Genomic DNA, 22,397 nt, shown 5'->3' on the forward strand with positions numbered 1-22,397 from the left:
GTTTCCCCTCAATAAAGAAATAGTATTCTCACATCTTGAAAACTAAAAGGGTTCATAGTACAGTCTTGTGCAATTTATTCAAAATTAGGAAGGGGGAGACAATTCTAAAATACTTGAAAAATGGACAAAACAGTTTCCTTGGGTGTTGGGAAACCCTGCCAAGAAGAATCCTAACTAGGTGAGAATTTTTAGGGTGCAAGACTTAGAGGCTGTACAGACAGGTGGTGGGACTCTGCCCCTTTTTGCCCTGTATCAGTGCTGTGGCAACTGCATGCAGCGGCACCGATCCGCTCCCTGGAGGGAGCAAAACGAGGCCACCCCAAGCAGCTCCCTGGAAGGGGCTTCACAAGTGCCGTGCTGCAGCATTATGACGCCCCTTCCATGCTGTGCCTAATGGGATATAAGCACACTATATTCAATGGTCACTGCCATAAATTTTCAGTCATACTGTAATGCAAACTTTCATGGTCAAGGACACATTTGTCAGATACATAATATTTTATCCACAGTTACACAATGTACACAGCACTCAGACAAGGCAGTTTCTACTAATGCCAAATTAGCATCAGGAAACAAAAACAAAAACAAAAATGTTATAACTAGTTCTCATACCAAAAATGCTGTCCCAAGTTTGTCTTCCCATTTTCAGGCTTCAAGGTGTGTATGGTGATACAACTAGCAAAAAACAAAGAAAGAAACAAAAAATGGATCCACACTGACATGGATACTATAGTTAATAAGGATTCAAGAGGATGGCCCCTGCTTTTCCAATGTTAATGGATGCTTTTCAGTTTGTACAGCTGAAGGGTGTGGACATTTTGGAGAGGTGTCAGCCACCATATGTGTGTTAGATCTTTGCCTCTCTTGGCTTGTCAAAAAAGCAAGGGGCGGTGGCAGAAAACCTTATAGGGAGTGGCTAATACTTCATTGAAACAAGGCAGAGTTCTGGAGTGCCTAAAACATGCAATAGAGAGACCATTGCTGAAAAAGACCTCCCTAAATACCATAGTAAGGAACACCTTTTGGCCAGTTTCCAACATTACCTTTCTGGGCAAGTTACTGGACTATGTCATGGCTTCTCAGTTCCAGGGATTTCTGGGTGAGATAATAACCTGGATAACATCTAGAGCCATTTCAATCTGGCTTCAGTTCTGGTTATGGGAGAGCAGCAGCCTTGGCCATTTTGATGGATGACTTATGGTGGGAATTAAACAGGAGAAGTGCACCCCACTTATTTCTGCTGGACCTCTCAGTAACTTTTAAGATGAACAACATCTTAACAGAATTCATAGACAATATAAGAAACAGATTTGCACTATTAGGCATAATTGACCCAGAAAGAGAGGACTTATGGGCAGAAGCCAGGGATGCAATAAAGGCTGAATTCAGAGAGACACTTACAGTAGTCAAAAAGAAAAAAGAGAAACAATGGATGACAGATAAAGCACTTTAAGCAGTAAAGGAAAGGAAAGAAGAAAAAGACAGGAACAAAGTCAGAACCATGAATGCAATAGTACAAAGACGAGTGAGAAAAGACAAAGACAATCACTGCAATGACCAATGCAAGGAAACAGAAGACAATAACAAAAAAGGGAGAATGAGAGACCTTTTCCACAAGATCTGGGATATTAAACGGACATTCAATGCAAGGATTAGGATGCTCTAAGCTGACACAAATAACTTAATTAAAGACCAGGATAAAAAAGAACAATAAAGAAACATTGGAGGCAATACACAGAAAAGCTATACAAAACAGATGAAAAAATTAAGAACTCATGGAATGAAGAGCCATATGAAGATGAATCACAAATTCTAAAAAGTGATGTAGAAGCTGCCTGCAGTAAGAGAAATGGTGAAAAGCAAATTACCAGGAACAGATGACATTCCAATCAAACTACTACAACTCACACTGATGGAATCAACTCCAATATTAACCAATATATGTCAACAATATGGAAAATATCACAGTGGCCAACAGAGTGGATATTATCAATTTACATCCCCATCCACAAGAAAGGAGACACAAAAGACTGCAGAAACTATAGGGCCATAGCACTAATCTCCCATGTAAGCAAAATCATACTCAAACTTCTCCAACATATACTTCAGCCATACATGGAGAGAGACATTCCAAAGGTCCAAGAAGAGAAAGAGGCATTAAGGACCACATTGCAAACATACGATAGCTAATGGAGTGCACCAAGAAATTCCAAAAGAAAATCAGCATGTGCTTTATAGACTATACCAAAGCCATCATGAAAGGCTATGGAATGCTCTTAAAGACATGGGAGTGCCAACATATCTGATAGTCCTGATGAGGAATCTGTATGCAGGACAAGAGGCTACTGTCAGAACAGAACGCAGAGAAACAGAATGGTTCCTAACTGGCAAAGGGGTCAGACAAGGCTGTATCCTTTCACCCCATCTGTTCAACTTGTATGCAGAACATATAAGAAAAGCAGGCTTGAATACAGAAGAAGGAGTGAAAACAGGAGGAAGCAACATCAACAGTGTAAGATATGTAGACGACACCTTACTATTAGCAAAAAATATTGGAGACCTAGAGCAACTACTGAGAAAGATCAAGGAAGAAAGTGCAAAGGAAGTCTTACTGTTGAACATAAAGAAAACCAAAATGACTACAGTGGATCTTCACAAGTTCAATCTCAACAATGAGGAAATAGAAATATTCAAAGAGTTCCTATACCTGGGATTGAACATAGATCTGAATGGGGACTGCAGTCAAGAAGACATAAAACATTATTCATAGTTTTGTCCTTATTCTGATTATGTATATCCTGAAGTCTAAAAGAAAATAATGCTTCCTGATGCCCCATCCTTTACATGCAAATAAACAAACCAGCAAAAAACAAACAAACAAACAAACAAAAAACCTCCAGACAGAAGACCAGTGTTTTCTAAATTGCCTTCTCCTCATGTTGAATTATCTTACTTTGCCTTTAGTTCTATCAATATATAATAAAATCTATTTGATTACATGCAGTACCTGTTACTCTGAAAAATTAATGTGGTTTAACTTTAAATTGTACGCTTGGCAATTTTCAGGAATAACTGCAATATAGTATCAGAAATAGTGGCTTCTGTACCATTGGAAGTGCATATAAATAGAGGCCTTGCTGGTAGAGTTGATAATATGGGGCTGTATTTTCCTCCAGAATAAATTATTTATTTGTAGTGGCAAATAACAGCAGTGATTAGGATGAATGTGTTGACAATCATTTTGTCTTAAAGTTTATTTGATAGTCATTGTGTTCATGTAGGTTTTATACTCTGCCCAACAGGTAATGCCCCTTAAATACCTCTAAGGATGAATGTTCAGGTGTCTCAAAACAGAGAGCTTTCTTTAAAAATCATTTTCATAAATAATAAATTATTTATGTTTTACAGTTATAAAGCCACAGTTCTATATTGCAGTTCATACTGTGTAACTTTACAAGTAATTAGCTATGTAGCAGAGGTGTTATACCTAGGGAGTGCTGAGTGTGCAGCAAAACTCCTTAAATGGTGTCTCGAAGTGCATCAGTCACTTCACTGCTTTCCTATATAGTAACATCATGGCAGCCCCTTGAGCAATTGCAAAACTGCTCACTTCTACTTCCCACAACCATGAGTCTACTTACCTAGACATAAGTCCCATAATGAATTCCAGCTATTTATTGTCTAAGTAAGAAAACAAGATAGAATTAAGAAGTCTCACTGTTATCAATGGTGTTCAAGCCTTATAAACTCAGGGATGTAAGTTCCTCAATTCAGGTCACTTCTCTCCAGGATGAAAATTAGCATTTGGTGAGCACCCTTTGGGTTCAAATTCAACCAAGGAACAATTTTTTAAAAATGATTTCAATGCCTTTGTTGTCAATTTTAAATTTATGTGAATAATCTGTGGTGTTGGTTATTGTTGTTGTTGCTGCTGCTGCTATTATTATTATTATTATTATTATTATTATTATTATTATTATTTATGTTTTCTTAATGTGAATTGCATTGGAAATATAGAGAAATAGAGTGAGAAGTCCAGCCAATGGGAGCTAGAAATGGATGCACAGCTCTCAGAGTGGAAATTTGGGTGTTTAGAAGCTGGAGAGAAAGGGGAGAATTAGGAGCCAAAGGTAATTCCCGAGTCAGTCCAAGGGCTTCCACAATCTCCAAACATAATATTACCAGAGCAACAGAAGAAAAACTAGAGGAGAAAACTCACAATTTTTGCAGAAATGTACTTGTTGTTGCTATTTCCACACTGCTGCCAATGATGGAAGAGAACAAAAGACATTCAGGGAGTAAAGGTCATAAAGACAGGCTACCTAGAAGCAGGTAGTCTTCAAACCAATAATTGATCTTGCTGTCAGTGGACATTCTGAGTATATAAAACTCTTGAGTTCAAACTAGACATTAAGAGGAATGTATTTTCTCTATAATGAAACCATTCCCTCCCCAAACAAGTTTCTCTTAGGGGTTTATCACATGGTCTTAAAAGGTCGGCTTAACTTTCCTATATTCAATCCTAATTCAGGAGGCAGTCAGGTCTTATCACACAATAATCACTGCCAAAATTGTTACCAGGGCCCATCCTGAATGTAGCCTGGGTTGAAGCCATGTCCATCTGGGCTCTTTTTCCAGTTGGAATCTTCCATCATTACAAAATGGCCAACGAAGTGGCTTAGAGAACCCAGGTTGCATCCGGGATGGACCTTAGTGGCAATTTCTGTGGCAATTTATGTCTGATCAGACCCAGTTGCCTCCTGAATTAAGAATGAATTTGGGAAAGGTAAGTCAGGCTTTTAATACCATGCAATAAAACCCTTAGATTCCTCAGCATTGAGATTTATGAATTAAGTTTGTGTTCACCATTCAAGGAGCAGCCATTTAGGTTCACTTATGTGACCAGTACAGATCAGAAGTATTATTATCACTATAATATCTCCATTGGACATTAGTGATGTCAGGTTTTAGCTAAATCTATTTGGATATATAGTACAGTCCTCCCTCCATTGTCGCTGCCTTTGGACTTGCATCCCTCGCTTATGCATGAAGGACAAATAGAGGGAGAATAAATGGGGTGTGTTCCCTCAGTGTGCGCCTGCACACCTCTGCCAATGGAGCTTGAATATATGCAAAACTCCATTTTTGCAAAGGGGTCCAGAAAGGATCCTCCATGAAAAAGGAGAGGCGACTGTACTATGATTTCAACATATCTACTCAGTGAGGGGGAAATCATCCTCCAGAAACATGGTAGATTTTTAAGATGAAAATCAAAATCATATAATATTAAGCTCATTGTTGCTATGAGGTTTGTTTTCTGCAAGTGACATGAGTCCTAAGTGGCTAATTCATTTTTTATTATCCATTGAGGTAACATTGTTCTATTTATTCTTTTTTCTTCCACCATTGTTCTTTTTTCTAAAGAATTGCTACCACATTCCCAGGTACAGTTGCTTGAATTTTTATTACATATTTGCATAACATTTGCTTCCATTCTAGATATAATTTGTGTATCCAGTAATGCAGTAATAATACAAGACTTTGTGATTTTTAAAATGCTATTGTTTTATTGAGCTACCAATAATGATCTAACAAATCGTTTCTAATGGATTAAAAAATGCCAGTGCAGTTTTAAAATTAATTACTTGAAGAAAGGCAATAAAAAGAATGGAAATGAATAATATGAAATGAAGTTATCAAATTTATCTTTCATTAAACATTGAATGTATTTCCAAATTTTTCAGTGACAAGGTTTAGTATCAGTGGCACAATGGTTAATTGTTTGTCGATCTGCTGTTTGGCAGATTTCTAACAAAATATTTATCTGGATTCTGGAACTCTTGTTTTCTTGCTAGGTGTTGTTAAAAATTGAGTTTATTATTTACATTTCAAATTGGTTAAATTTAGATTTCCAGAACTGTGCTATCATGGAGCTAGATTTGCCAAAATGTAAACAATAATCCTCAGTAACAGAATTCAAAAGGAAAGAGTGCATCCAAGCATATACAAGATGCAGATACAAAAATATTCTGGCTGTTTAGTGACTTCTTTTAAATACATTCTGTAATGGTCCATCTCTAGATGACCCAAATGACTGGTGATTTTCTTACATTTTCTTATCTGCATTTCAGCTAGTTTTACGCCCTGTTCAGCTGTAGACCCTGGAGGCATCACTGGCCAGATGGAATGCCATTTCACAATGCAGTTTCTCTGTATGATGGAGTGCAGGGCCTAACACTTTTCCTCTACTACATTAGTGTGGTGTTGGTATTCATGCATGAATATGTAATCTAGGTTTGGTCTCTCTCCTGTTTTCCACATATTTAGAAGAGTCAAACAGCTAAGCATCTCACTTTATACCAGAAAGCAAAACAAAACAGGAAAAACTTTTGGTGTGTGGATCACTATATTAAGCAAAAACTCCATATGAATCTATTTTGAATATTCATTTTGATGTGTTTCCTCAAACAAACAAACAAACAAGCTTAATTTATATACCACTTCATACCGTCTATGCAGTGTCTAAGTGGTTTACAACTGTAAGCTCAAGATAGCAAGAGTCCAGGATAATTCGTCACATGATATCTGATCACAGTTGCATATACAAAGGGTATAGCTGTATGAAATGTATTTGTCTTGTGCCTTCAAATCATTTTTGACTTATGGAAATCCTAAGGCAAACCTATCACAGGATGTTCTGGGGTTGAGAGTGTGTGAGTTGCCCAAGTTACCCAGTGGGTTTCCATGGCCAAGCAGGGAATAGAACTCTGATTTCCATAGTCCAATTCTGAAACCACTACACCTCGCTGACTAGTGTCACTCAATACTTCACTCATATATCCTTGGCTATTAGGTCCAGTTGGATGACCCTAAAACCCTAATTTCAGTCACAAATGTTCAGTCATTTCTTCACTCTTTACTTCCTTTCTTCCTCCCTCTCCCTCCTTTCCTGTTTTTACCCTACATTTTAATCAAAAAGATTATGGACATAGGGGCTGTACATACTGGTGGCAGGATGCTGCCCCTTTTTGCCCTGGATGGAGGCAGTGGAAACTGCACACTGCTGCCTCCATAGGGAGCAAAAAAAGTCCCAAAGGAGGGTTTTTTTTTTCCACTTCCTGGAAGGGGCATTATAGGTGTGATGGGGGCGGCATGATGATGCCCCTTCCACATTGCGCCAGTTGAGAGTCACACCATGATGCTGCATACCATCTAGAAGGGTGCACGGCATCATGGCATGATGGGGTGGGGTCATGGCATCCAGTGTGCAGATGCTACATCATGACTTCACCCATAGGCCAGCATAAAGCGCTGGTCTGTATTCCTTCATACTTCACAAACTCAAATGACAATGTAAACTAAAAGAAATCATGAAACCGTAAATTGTTACAAATACATCACCAATGGTGGATTTAGTAAACTAGGGTTGGTAAATAGAAAAGAACTGGGTGAAAGTCAGATTAGGTGCCTGGTCCTGAGCCATACTGAGACTGATTTATTCTATATGCTTATTGTTCTTTTGAAGTGATTTACACATAGATAGACATGATGCTTCATCAACAGAGTGAGTCAGCTTGAGCTGTTATATTAAAATACTGCTGTAGATGAGAGCTATCAGTATATGAAGTAATTGCAGACTCTGGAGAAAAGCAAAATGCAATGTAATGAGCTTAGTTAAGAAGCAGAGCTGAAAAGATGAAGAGCAGATCATCACAGGCACAGCAGTCCTTGGTCAGCTCGGTTTGGGTCCCTTTTCCTGGTGTTATCCATCAAATCAGATGTAATGGGACATAAATTGTCCTGACCTAAAAAAGCATGTCTAAAACATTACAATGAAAAAGAACTCACTGTTTTCATCTGTTTCTTTCTCTTCCTGTTTTTCTTTCTTTCTTTCTTTCTTTCTTTCTTTCTTTCTTTCTTTCTTCTTTCTTTCTTTTTTGGGGGAGTTGGGGTGGGAAAGTAACAAGGGAGCAGTGAGAAATTTGTTTCTATTTGTTTGTGAACAGAATTACTCAGAACCAAGCATGGATTCAAGTGTCATTTGCAATTGTGTTTCCCAGGCTTCTACTGGAATTCAGATACCAACAACAGCGAAACTTAGAAACGTCTATTTGGTAAAATTCATATGAAAAATATGAAAAATGTCCAGATTTTAACTATGTAAAAAACACTTTAGTTTACAGGGGGAATATTCATAAGGATAATATCAATCTTACCATGCAAGAAAGCCTTGAGAGGGAAATCAGAATGTCTCAATGAGTGTCTCCTGATTTCCACATACCTGTATTAGACATGTTTTACTTGGAATTACAATTCCTTTTCTACCATCATCTGAGGCATGCTTTCTTGCATGCTGCTCCTATTGACTTCAAAGACACTTGTGACCTTTAGTCAAGGATATAACTATGCGTATGTGCCTCAAAGTGACCAGTTGCTTAAAAGTAATCTCATGAATTTCAAAGTATTATTTGTGAGGCAAATGAAAGCATTGCCTTTCAAATAAGAAGTCTGCCCCCAATAAAAGTTTCAATTGAAATTTTGCAAATTTTTAGCATTGTAGTAATTTAAAATTATTAAAGGACAAAAATAACTGCAGGACAAAAACAGAAAACAAATTAGCCATGACACTTTTACTGAAAAACTGTTTCCATTTATTGACTACATAAATAAATGATTGTAACAGCGAAGATAATCTCGGCATCACATTGCACATTGGAAAGACACCCTGTGGACTGACATTCTCAACCCATTGAGGAAAAGCCAGATCCTTCAACTCTTGGAACTACAAAGAATTGAGGAACAGAATGTTATAATGAATTAATTGATATTCAACCCTTGCTGATAGTATCCTACTTGTTGTGCTCCTTCTTTATGCTTTATTGAAGAATTGTGAATTAATCTCTTTATTGATCAAAATCACTATTTTTCCAAAAGGAATACAGTTTAGCCACCCAAAGTAAAAAGAACATGCAAAGTTCCCAAAGAAAAACTGAGACAGCAAATATAAGAGTTCTCCAAGGGAAATATTATCAGTATCTCACTCTTTGCAGTGCTAGCAATTTGGAAATTGAAGGAGCGTTTCATTTCACGGGGCAGATTTTTTATTTGGGGAGCAACAGAGAAAGATACTCTGATTCTGAAAATAGGGGCTATACAGACCACCCCAAATATGTGGTCTGCAGCTGCCCCTTTACTAGCTGGATTGAGGCCGCAGCAACCTCATGACATGGCCCCAATCAGGCCTCTGGAGAGAACAAAAAGGAGCCGCAGAAAGCGGCTCCTTTTTGCGCTCTACAAGGGGTGCCATAGCTGCTGCAGTGTGGCTTTATCATGCCCCTTTGTTGCTGCATCATGTGGATACAGCACCGGAGGGGCGTCATGATGGCTCATTCCATGTGGACCAGCACATGTCAAAATGGCACCCAGGGGTGGGGTTAGGGCATCCAGCATGTGATTGCTGCACCCTAACTATGCCCACAGGCCAGCACAAAGTGCCGGTCTGTATTAGGCCTTGGTCTCTCATCCCAACATCATGCCCTACTATACTGAACTAGTGAACGGAAACAGGCAGGGGCAGTTATGCTGGTTCAACATTGGTCATTCATTATATGGAGAGTTATTCAAATGTTGGAAGATGGTGTTCTCCGCCCTTCCTATCTCAGTAAAGGGCCAGTTCTGTCTTCTCTTCAAGGACATGTTGTGATACTGGCTCCAGATCATGTGGGGGACCCATTTTGGGTGTAGTGATGACTGCTTACATCAATATTTCTTAATATACCACATAAGGACATAAAAATAAAATTCAGAAATCAAAATTCTCTTTCTCTCTCTGTGAAGATCACAGTGCAAAAGGACTGTTGAACCTGTACAATGCAGATGTGAAAAACACACACATGAAAATTAATATTCAGTTCTGTTGATGATTCAGGAGTGGAAAGCAGTCTCTGTTCCCCTAGCAGCAATATCAGCAGTAATAAAAATGCTGAAAGAGATGTTACTTTCTGCACAAAGAAAGAATACATGTGTTATCAATATTCTGTTTTTAAAGCCATTTTCTGAGCAAATACACTCCTTAACACTGTTTAAATGGTTCTTTTGCAACATTCTGCCTTCCCCATCCCTTTTCTGTACTGCTATACTTACAGAGTAATATTTGAAAACTGACAGACCTCTTTGTGTGATTTCCTTTTTCTTCTATGCAAACAGGAGCCATTATTTCTAAGACATTTCCTTTTTTCACTTCATGTGTAAAAACACTGGTGCCTGTAAGGACTTTCTGAAAAGCAATGACATTATGAGTGGCACTGGAGTTAATGGGAGAGAAAGATTCAAGAATCATTTTTGTGAGGATAAACTCTTCTGTCAAACTTTGTGGGAAAATGGAAGGAAAGCAAAGCAGTTACAGGAAACCATAAAGTTTAAGAGTTGATTCTGTTGCACAAATAATCATATTTCCTGTGAAAATGAAGCTGCAAGCTACTACTATTGTGTGAATTGTGTGAATTTATTCTAGTGGAAATGTTTGCCTAGATGTGGAAAAGAACACAGAGATACATAGTTATCTGTTTTAAAAATAACATAGTTGTAGTCAGACCTATATTTTTTATGGTTTATAATTTTAACTCATTGTTACAAATGATAAAGAATATTTGAGAGCTAACAACTATGATCAATACAGATCAGTACAGTCTCATCAATAATATGTATAAAGCATTTGAAATGCATAGATGGATATATATGTATGATTACTTGCTGACTCTTTTCAAACTTGTGCCACCTTCTTGTCTTTTATCCTTCTCCCCTCTTTTCTAGCAACAGTTCTTTACATCATTCATGTATGTATGTATGTTCATTTGAAACATACATAGCAGCAGCTTTGGTTTTGCAGGCAACCACAGTCCAGTCACAAGCACATATAAAAATGAATAATACTGACTATCTATGGCGGTTTACAGACTGCCTCTTTGGGGTGGCCTGTTCCCGCCCCTTTCCCCGCTGTATTGGGGCCTCAGCTGCCACAGCGGCAGCCTCTGAGGCCCCGATCTGCTGCTTTACAGGCCGCGGGGAAGCGGCGAAAGGCCGCTTCCCCGTGGCCTGGAAAGGGGTGTCCTTGGGGCTTCAATGGCAGCGCCAATGTGTATAGGGCGCCGCCATTTTGTACGTGCTCAGCATGTACTAGGGTTAGGGAAGCCGGAAGGGACGCCCTTTCCTAACCCTAGCACGTGCCAAGCACGTATTTTACGCGCATCTGTAATACGCCTGTGTTAACTCTCACATATCTACAAAATGGTGTGTGTGTCTGTGTGTATGCATCTGTGCTTTTAAACATACCATAGTTCTTGATAATGGGAAACACATTATTATCCCTAGTCCTTCGTGATGTGTCCTTTTTTTTTTGTATAAAATGATGAACAATCATCTACTCTCTTCGTTCGCTAACTCTGAATGATTATACAAGCATTTTCCAGGAACTGGGACATGTCTACAGCATCATTTGTCATGTAGCACCACTTCATCTTTTCCTTTGGCTATACAGTGCAAAGCAACAGCATATGAGAATTGCCAGATTGAATCAATTCACTGCTGCATGCAGTTGAATATTCTTTCTCCAGCAGTAGCCATTAAGGTGCTCTATTCATATCTGAAAGAGAGAAATAGTAATACTGTCCATCTTAGCTTAAAGTGTGAGTTGTGGAGAAATGTGGAGAAATTCAGGGTCATTTTACATTATTCTATTGGCAAACATATCCCTTCTTCCTTCCTGTTCATTCTCAGATACTTTCACACATCAAATAAACTCTAGGAAGCTCTCAGTTGACCTCAGCTAGCTTGTACCCTCATGCAAGCACAGACACAATCCCAACACTCACCTTTGTCGTGCTCTCTATGAACCCTTACTCTGGTTAGTTTTCCATGTTGATGCCTTTACTATCCTCAGGAAAACAACAACACAGCAAGCAGAGAAAAACAACTTCATCTGGAATAGACAACAAAACCCTTTCAGGCTCTTTAAAAAAAATTCTCTGCTTTAAAACTGTATTTAGGAGCTTATCGCTCAGCATTTTAAACTGGCTCAAGCCTCCCAGGCTGGAGCTGGGATGCAGGATGGAGATGGGAATTATTGCACACTAAACCACCACCAAACTGCCAGCCACCATCATCCTAGGTCCAAGCCAGGTCCCAGCCATGCTTTTCCAACACTTTTTCGAAGCTGGAAAGCTTTCTGGCTTCTAAAAAATTCTGGCGGAGTGTAGTTTGGACCTGGGCTAATGGTGGCTGGTGGTTTGGTGGTGATTTAGAAGATTATCACACCAGCGCTTACTGTGGGGTAAGTACTGGTAAAGCACCTCTAAAATGTTGAGGAAGTGCACATGTGTGAAAGCCTGGTGTGCTTCCTCAATGTCAGGGAATTGTCAACTTCCCTCCAGTGTCACAGAATCATTTGGGGAGAGGGAATTTCCTCGGAATGGAAACTTTGCACTCAGTGATGCTGGAAGGGAACTGACAATTTCCTGACACTGAGGAAGCACACCAGGCTTTCACACATGTGCATTTCCTTAACATTTTAGAGTTGATTTACCAGTGCTTAAGCACTGGTCTGATAATCTTATTAGTGTGAAATAATCCCCCCCTCCATCCCGTGTCCCAGCTCCAGCCTTGGTGGCTGGAGCCAGTTTAAAATGCTAAGCGATAAGCTCCTTAGTCTGGCTCATAAAAGTAAATTTACATATTTTCCCCTGTCAACTTTCTCCACAGGCACAAACCATATCTAATTCTCAGGATAAACAACTGAAGAATACTAGCTACTGTTGGAAATAGTAACAAACAATACTCAGATTAGGCCTGGAATTCTCACTGAATTGCTCATCAAGCTGGCCACAACAATAATGACCATAAATATTTCCCAACTCCAAAACAATAGTCCAGCACTGGATTTATAAGTAATATTGTATTTGATATTGGAGCTGTTCTGCTCTAACCCTTCCTGTCCTCATTCTCCCTCTTTTTTTAAAAGTACATGAAATTGTTAATAAAGGGAAGTGAGACCTTCACAAACAAATATTTCTAGGATAATGCCTACATAATTTCTGTGTATAACTAAGGGTACATCTATGTTGATATAGTCTGTGTACACATTCAAGTTGGTTCAACTGTGTGACAAAGCATAGTGTACAGCACTGGCTGCAATACTACATATATACACTCTATATGTCATGGGAGACACCGTGTTGCTCTGATGCACATCTGTTTATTATTTAGCCAGATGTCCATGGAATTGAAGAGCATGGTTTAGGGCAGGTGGTGAGCCTCATGGTATACAAATAAAACCACCACCAGACATTTAAAATACACATAGAAGAAGAAACCTGCTTTGAATTTATCTTCAGGATTTACCTCTCTTTGTTTAGGGCATTTGTGCAGTAAAATACAATATTTATATGTTCATAAACCAGCTCTCCCCGATGCTACATTTGCATTATAAGTGTCAAACTATGATCATCAGAAGCTTCCTTGAATCTGATAACTTTCATTCTAGTAAATACAGTTGGTAGGGAAACCCCATCTTTACTTTAGTGTATTTAAATGTCTCTGCTTTGCATGATATTGTCACACTAACTCATATTAAGTTTGTTCCAAGTAGCATTAACATTCTCACAGACTTCAAATTTTCCTTTTCCTAGTGCAGGTAGTCTAAGTGATATGGATCTGTTTGTCAGAAATGGTGGTTACAGATAAATGTTGTGACCAAGGGCCCATAATTCAGTGAAATTATATCACTCATTCCATGTTGACTGTGAAGGCAACATCGTATGGAATTCTATTATTTGCAGTTTAGGAAGGGGTGTTTAGAATTCTCTGCCAGAGAGCTATAGTGCCTCACCAAACTACAAATTCCAGGCTTCCATATAATATGGATGTACTGTACTCTACTATAACTTGATATCATGTATAAGTTGAAGGTGTTTTACAGACGCCCCACAACCCTAGCACGTACCTGCCGCGCCATAATGGTGGCTCCCTGTATACACGAGTGCCTCCATTATGATGTCATGACCGCGCTGCAGCCAAACGGTGTGGTGTGGGTGTGATGTGCTTACACTGCTGCAGGGTGCTTGTGGCACCCTTTCAGCAGCGCTGGAATGAGCTCCGAAATGGAACTCCTTCCTGGGGAGCGCCTCATTCTTGCAGCCACCAAATGGCTGTGGGAACAAAGCTGGGGGGAAGCAGCGGCTCCCTGGGGTGTCCTGGGGCATGAAGCCCCAAGGACATCCCTTTCCAGGCTGGAGGGAAGTGGCATTTTGCCGCTTCCCTGAGGCCTGGAAAAGCAGCGGATTGGGGCCTCCAGGGCTGCCACTGTGGCTGCTCAGGCCCCAATCTGGCAGGGATTGTGGCGCCTGCAGGCCACCCCAAAGGGGTGGTCTGTATCCCGCCGAAGGCAGGTTTGGGGGCTTAAATTATGGATTTTGATTTGACCCATGGATAAGTCAAATGGAAATTTAACAAAAGATATAAATGATGAAGCTAAAGAAAACAATGGAAAGGAACGTACAAAATCCCAGCAGGCATAACTGTTTATGCTCACACTAAAGGCTGGATGGGATGAGAGAATGGGGAGGGGGGCAGTCATTGCTTCTAGGATAGATTATGCACTAGCCTTTCACCAGGAGATAGCTCCCTTTTTTATAAGAGTTAAAGTACAGTACTTACATTGACCCATGGAAAAGTTGTCTCAGGTTTTTTGGGTCAATTTTTTGGTCTGAAATTTCTGGACTTATACATGATACTCATTTTCTTCTCAAGGGAATAAACTTGTAATTTTTCTCCTACTACTGAGATAAAGTCTTTAAAAACCACACAGTAGTCAAAGCCTATTCTCAACTTATGACCTATCTTACACAACATTCATTATGTTCTATTATGTAGAAAACATTTTCTGCACAGAAAAATTATTTTTGATACACAAAAAGCTGCCTTCTGAGCAAAAATGCTGTTTCTGTGCAAATGAACCATGTGTAAATTTTGCAGAGAACTAAGTTCCCAAAATCCTCAAAAATATGTTTCAACTGTCAGGAAACCTTCATGATAAGAAACATGGATTGACGAGAATCTTCACAATATGGGACTTATTGAGGTGAAATCTGTGCAAGGTGGATTTGCACAAAAAGCAGTATTTCTTGCCACAAATAGTTTTTTGTGCACTTAAGATAATAATTTTACAGAGAAATATTATTTTGCATGCATAGAATGCTACTTCCTATGCAGAAAACATTGGGTTCCCCTCATATACACAACTGACAGTTTTACATGTTTGTTTGGGTTTTTTTTAAGTCATTTAAAAATATTTTGACTATTGGCCCAAAACACATGGGCAAGATAGAGCAGCTTCAGGACACTTCAAGGGCAGGATGTGCACATGATGCAAGCTCCAGGAAGAGCTGGAAGCTGGACTTCGGCTGCCTAAGGCAGCCTGGGGCCCCTGGGAAAAGGAGTGGGGAAAACACCTCTCTTTGCTGGTGGCCCATTCAAGACTGTGGTGGTGGCCGGCCTCAGCACCACAGTGTCTGGTCACCGCAGGCCTGTGCCAATTGGGAGGGGAGAACAACTGGGGCTGGAAGCGCTTCCAGCTCCTCCAAACTGGCCATCTACTTTGCCTCTATTGTTTCCATCCTTAATTTATGAACTAAAACCATCTAGATAGATAGATAGATTAGACAGCTATAGATATAGATATAGACATAGATAGGTATAAAATAGATGTAGCTATAAATAGATATAGATGTAGTGTGTGTGGAGAGGGACATTCAGGCAGATAACAGTTATGTTTCAACCAGGGAGCATGGCATGTAGGGACATGGGTCATGGAAAGATATTTAAGGGTATGGCTAGCCAATTCATGCATAAGAGCATCTTTACACATTCATACTGAATGCCTAAAGAAGCCTATAAATCAGTGATGAATCACACTTCAGTGTAAAGGTGAGGACTCACTGCTTGAAGCAGCAAATGCCTTATTATCTTCAGTGAAGCTTTTTTAGTTTTGTTAAATTGATTCAAAATTATTGATATATAAAGTATACCAAGCAACACACATAGCCTCTATTAAGGAAAAACATTGACAAGATGTTGCAAACACTAATGTTTTTCATTTCTGGGGGAAAGATCATCCCCAGAAGCAAGTTTATAAAGAGTTATCATAGAAGCCCCTTTGAAGAACAACAACAACAAAAATAGTGAAAGGTGAACAAAAATAGAATGCTGCACAATAATGTTTCTCATAAGGAAAGCTATTCTTTTGACAAAGCACTTAGGGATGGAACAGATGAGCAGGAAGTAGTGGCCAGAGGCTTCTCCCATCCAGAGCACCACAGGACCATGGCAACCACATACCATGGTCCTGATGCTGGCCCCTGCCGCGTTCCCAAATGGACCACTGCAAGGAGCAGAAAAGATCCGCTTCTTTTGTCAATCTCTCATTGACAAAATCTGTATAATTCATTTGCAGTAGCTTCTTGTCCCTGTGTGGCCCTCTTTCATGGGGAAAAATGGTGCTGGTCTCCTGTTTGTGCCTCCTCACTACTGTTATTCTAAAGATGTAAGAAGCTATTGCTTAGTTGAAACAGTTCTAAATCACTTGTGCAGGGTCTGCTCCTGAAAGTGTGTCCCCCCTAGGATGCTCCTTCACTGCTACAGCCTGCTTCATTTTCATTGTTAGTTTCTTCCTGTTGGTTCTGTTGGATAAGTTCTCCTTCTATTTTATCCAGGAAGTTCTTGTGTTCTCTGATGTGTTGAAGAGTCTCAGAACATATCTTCAGTGTGTCCATCTTCTCTTCCAAACCAACCACCAGTTTGCACTTGCTGCTGGTATAGTTAGTCAGGTTTTCTGGCATGAAGACAAATATTGTACACACAGCAACATATCCTTCTGCTTCTATCTCTGCAGTTATTTCATCCCTTTCAGACTGTAACAATACTTACTGACATGACTATGTGTGCCACAAGGTGTGCAGCACTGCCCTCAGAAACTGAAATGCTCCTACTTAAAATTTATTAAACCTGTTCATGTACATGATTGTATCTTCCTATAAAATTAAATACATAGATAGATCTTGTGGCACATTTGAGACTAACTGAAAGAAATTGGCAGCATGAGCTTTTGTAGACTTCAGTCTACTTCCTCAGATGCATTTGGTGGAGTGGAATCCAGGTTCCTAGCTGTACCTGGTTTCCACTCCACCAAATGCATCTGAGTAGGTAGACTGAGGTCTACAAAAGCTCATGATGCCAATTACTTTCTTTCAGTTAGTCTCAAAGGTGCTGCAAGATCTCTCTACATATTGATTCTACAGAATAACATGGCTATATCTTTGAATTCTACCACTAGAAAATTAAAATTATCTTTGGAATACTGGTTTCTTCTAGTCAAAAACTCTTCAATCCTATTTTTATTTTACGATGAGAATATGATAGCAAGTAAATCTTATATGCTACCATAAATCTGTATTATAATAGGGTGTACTGAATTTATGAACACAATATGAATTACAACAGTATAGTGACATTGTGACACAGACAAAACCTTAAATTATTGCATTTATTTTGCCATTAGGACTCCTATGTTGCAAGTGGGAGAAATGGGCAGGGACTGGGAGATCACCAGTGGGATGTGATAGTTAACCTAGTATCTGTGTACAGTAATAGCAAACAGTATTAGAAGGTTCCAACATTTATTGGGTTACTGATGATAAGATAAAACACATAGTTCGGGCGTGTGGAGTGAAGGATGGAAATGGTGATACTGGCGGGATACAGACGGGCAAAAAGGGGTGTGTTCATGACGTCATGAAGGTAGAGCCTTCAGACGGCCCTTACCTGAATGCCGCCATGAACACGCTGCCCGCACGCTCCAAGCGGGAAGAAGCGGCATTAAAAAGGTGCTGCTTTTCCCCGTTTCTTTTCTGTATGATGCACAGCTGCGCAGCTCTGTATGTAAGCTGCTGCACCGGTACGCCAGAATTGTTACGCTGCTAATTTAAGTTGCCCATTTAAAAGCTCCGTGTCTGCTGCGTCGCATAATGAGTCGGGGTCCTGGAACATGCGCAGTTTGCAGTCAGGCTTTAATTGCAGCGTCAGCTGCCATGCAGGTGTGGAAGCTGCAGCACAGCTGCAGCGCATTTTAAGACTCGTAACCCTAACCCTAACCCTAACCCTAACCCTAACCCTAACCCTAACCCTAACCCTAGAGCAACATGTACGCATGCGCTGATAGAATCAGGGAAAGTCTGGAATTTAAAGTGAACCCCTACACACATTCCTGTGCCATTTTCACCTAACAATAAAAAACCCCTAAAACTTTAAATATTTACATATGTACATGGGAGGTGATGGGGGATGGCAGGGGGACAGCGGTGGCAGCGGCGGCAGCTGTGGCTGTGCATTGCAGATTCAGCAAGAGCGCGGGGACCAAAGGAGAGGAGGCATCCATGATGCTGGTGACATTGGCAACGTGCAAGCGGACAAGGATGCCAACACCAGCTGATCACCAGCTTCCAGGAGACCACTATTGTTCTTGGGCAGGGTGAGGGAAAAAGTTTTAAAGGGGCTTGGGCGCTTTAAATGTGCACATAGGCTTTCTGCCGCCGGTGCTGAGCGCCGCAGCTGCGCAGCTGCGCATCCGCCAGCCGGCAAAAGAAAAAAAAGCCCCGTTTTTGGCCACCCGTGAGGAAGCTGCCTCTCTCTTTGCAGCGTCCTCCGAGGCGGCGGTTTGGAAACTGTGGGTCAGAAACGGCCCCAGGTGAGGCATCTTCACTGCCCCCCATGTGGAAGCCCCATCTCCTGAGCCACGCCCCCGGGGCGGGCGGTCTGGAGGCTCCGTATTCAGCAGAATACACCTCCAAGACGTCTTCCCCTGCCCGTCTGTACCCCGCCACTGATTGGAAACAGATGATTTGTTCATCTTGGTGATCTGGTGGTGAAATATTCAGAAAGATACTCTCCAGTGTTCATGTTAGAGGTATGGTTTGATGTAATCTAGAGTCCCATCATCCTGAAGCCCACTGATGGCTAATGGAATTTCTTGAGCCTTGCAATATTATCTGTAGAAGCAGATTTCTAGAAGCAGTCTATTCCCTCAAATGTGCTAATCTTCACTGACTTTGTTCCTGTACGCAGGAAGGATACATTTCAGTAGTTCTCTCCCCATTCTGTGAGTATATGATAGTTTTTGTGAAATTTTAGATGCAAATACACATTTTGGGAACAAAAAAGACTTTAAAAAGTAATACAGAAAACATTACTTTTTTTTGCAACAGTCCCCCTACTTTTCTGTGTCAAAAGTCATGTTTTACACACAAAACATTGTGTTTGTGCATACATAATGCACTTGGCTGTAGAACAAATGAACTTTTTGAATAAAACAGAAAAATGAGAAGAATCCCATGGATGTTCCCCATGGGAGCAGGGATTATCTTGATGGTTAAGACACTCTTTTTAATCCAAAATAAGAAGGTTTACAAGTATTCTTTATAGCCATGATTATTTTGTTATTTTTTTCTCCTTTTCCTTTCTTTTATTTTCTTTTTCTTTCTTTCTTTCTTTCTTTCTTTCTTTCTTTCTTTATAAAGGGCAACATTTCTTTCCAAAATGCAGTGTATTTTGTGCAAAACGTTGTTTTGTGCAAAAAAAAATGTTTTTGGACACATGAAAAAGTTTTATTCAAATGAAATTATAACCAAACAGTCTCAAAATAATTATAGAAAAATGTGCAAAGACTCATTTAATTTTGACCAGTGGCAAGAAAAGATGAAACTCCTCATTCTTGTGTGAGAGAATGAAATAAGTGAAGATTTACATCCCAACTATAGACTGAACGTGGGCCTTCTTCTGCCTACAAGCTCAACTTGTTAGACTGAATTAGCTCTTCACAGAGAGCACTTTTGTTTGAGCTTGGAATGTGAGCAGTTTTTTGCAATTATTTTGAGGTTGATGTTGTCATAGGTTGTCCATGGCCTGAGCATGTGGTGTATCTCATCCTGTAATGTTAGATTTTAAAAAGAAATGTGTTGCTTTGTTAGCTCTCAGGCTAAGTTAATACTAAGTTATTTTGAGTCATTTGTGTTATGTGCCTTCAAGTAATTTCTGACCTACGGTGACCCTAAAGTGATGCTATCATGGATGTTTCAGTTTAGTTTAGTTTTTTGTTTGGCAAAATTTGTTGGGGGGGGGGTTACTTTTGCTCTCCACTGAGGCTGCTTTGTCCATGTTCACCCAGTGGATTTTCATGGCTGAGCAGGGATTTGAATCCTGGTTTCCAGAGTCATATTCCAACACTCCGAACCATTGGGTCCTTTTTCCTTTTATTACTTATGACACATAAGGATACAATACCAGATGCAATACACAATATATAAAGTGGCAGATGTCAATACACAACCCAGAATACAACCATGTAATGTTCTTACACCACCATTCAATGAGGCCACATACAATGAACATTCTGAGTAGTTTGTTGGTGTTTTGTTTGTCGCGATTATTGAAGCGATATTTCTTGGTAATTCATCTGTCACAACATCTTGGGTCCTCATATGCAGAGTTGTGGTTACCTTTTTGTGATTAGTGGGAAGTTGTGGAATCTACAAGAGTTGCCCTCATTTTTTTTTCCTGGGAGCAATCTTTTTCTCTTCCTATTTCCTATTCCTTTTCCTGTTCTATTTTTATTTTGGATACTGAGACTAAATGCAAAGTAAATAATTAATATCTTCTACGTATCTGATATTCTTCTCAATTCTAATATAATGATGGTTGATTTGCCAAAGTTCCATGCAGTGAAGTTATACATATGGCATGATGACATAATTTGTGGCAGTTCTGCAAATAATTCCCTGGATCCCTGAAAGAATGGAAATGACTAAGAAGCAATTTCATTCTGTGCCATAGATATGTTCCTGTGCTCTTTTTCTCACACATTTATGAGTCTTCCAGATTGAATTCATTTTAGTATCAGGATGTGAAAACCCCTGAGTCTTGATTTAGCTACTATCCTCTAAATCTCATCTGCATTTCTTGTTTGGTTGTAAGACTTTGTGGGAGGTTTTATCTACATGGACATCTGTAAGTATTTTCATGCATTTTTCCCAACAGGTATTGATACATTTTACATTATAGGTTTAAAAAAAAAAAAACAAACTTGTAGTAACAGACAGGTAACTTATCAACAGGAGCAAGTCCAAATATAAAATAGCTCACAGAACCAAGTCCACAAATCAAAACAAAATATCTTGCTATGGAAGTATGGAGGAACATTGCTTTGTGTGCAGTTATTTCTCAGAAGTGCCCTATAAACCTCAGAAATGTGTGGATTCTTGAGGTGAGGCACGTTTCTTCTCACAACTAGTCTCGAGAGGTGTGGAAAGGCTACTCTTGTCGAGATTGTCAAAGCTAATGAAATTCTTTTCCATCCCTAGTTTAGTCCCATTCTAGTTAAGAGGATTCAGATCACTTATCTCTCCATACATCACCTGCACTGGGTTGTGGCTACAACCACAACCTGCCAGAATGTGCACAACTTCCCATGGCACTTAAGAGTCAGAGCTTTATGATTATATTGAATGAGCTATAAATCTCTCTCTCCTGCACACACACACCACAGCTTGGCCTCTCTGCTATGCTGAGTCCCCTGGTCTGTGGTAAGTGCATTTGTTACCATGGCTACCATTGGATTCGTTGTTAAGAGAAATATTGTCCAGTGGAGCCCTCCAGACAAGTAAGACCTGAATGATTTGAGGTCTTGCCCTCCTTGTTGATAACAGATTGTATAAAACTCTTTAAAAATCTTTGTTTTGCCTTGAGTCATGCTGGGGGAAATGTGAATCAATGTTTAATCCTTAACATTCTTTCCAATAAGAGATGCCAAAGAAAGAAAGAGAGAGAGAGAGAAAGAAAGAAACCCAAACCAAAAACAAATATCAGGACTAGATTTCCCTCAGTTTCTTTCACACCCATGTAGCAGCTCTATGGTCTAACCTAGGTTTTTTGAAGTGCAGTCTGCACTTGTATAGGAAGGAATATAAACCTTTTTTTTCATTTATCACATTCTTGGATCCAGTAATGAAGAACTGCAAAAAATTCCTCCCTCTGAGCATTTGGGCATTTTTGATAGTTTTTCACATTTCAGAATTTTTTTTGATAAAAAATTGATTTCCCCCCAAAATTAGTTTTGATCCATCATACACTTTTGTAAAACAAACAAACAAACAAACAAACAAACAAATACACCAGCTATTTTGCACAAAATACATCATCATTGTCTGTGCACACTTTGATCAGAATTGTACACCAGCTAGTTTATTATGTAGTGTTTCATAAGCTGACTGTTTCCAGACTAAAAATATAATAATAAT

Source organism: Sceloporus occidentalis, unplaced genomic scaffold (assembly GCF_023333645.1).
Source record: "Sceloporus occidentalis isolate IW3139 unplaced genomic scaffold, rSceOcc1.0.p SCAF_3, whole genome shotgun sequence".
Taxonomy (NCBI): Eukaryota; Metazoa; Chordata; class Lepidosauria; order Squamata; family Phrynosomatidae; genus Sceloporus; species Sceloporus occidentalis.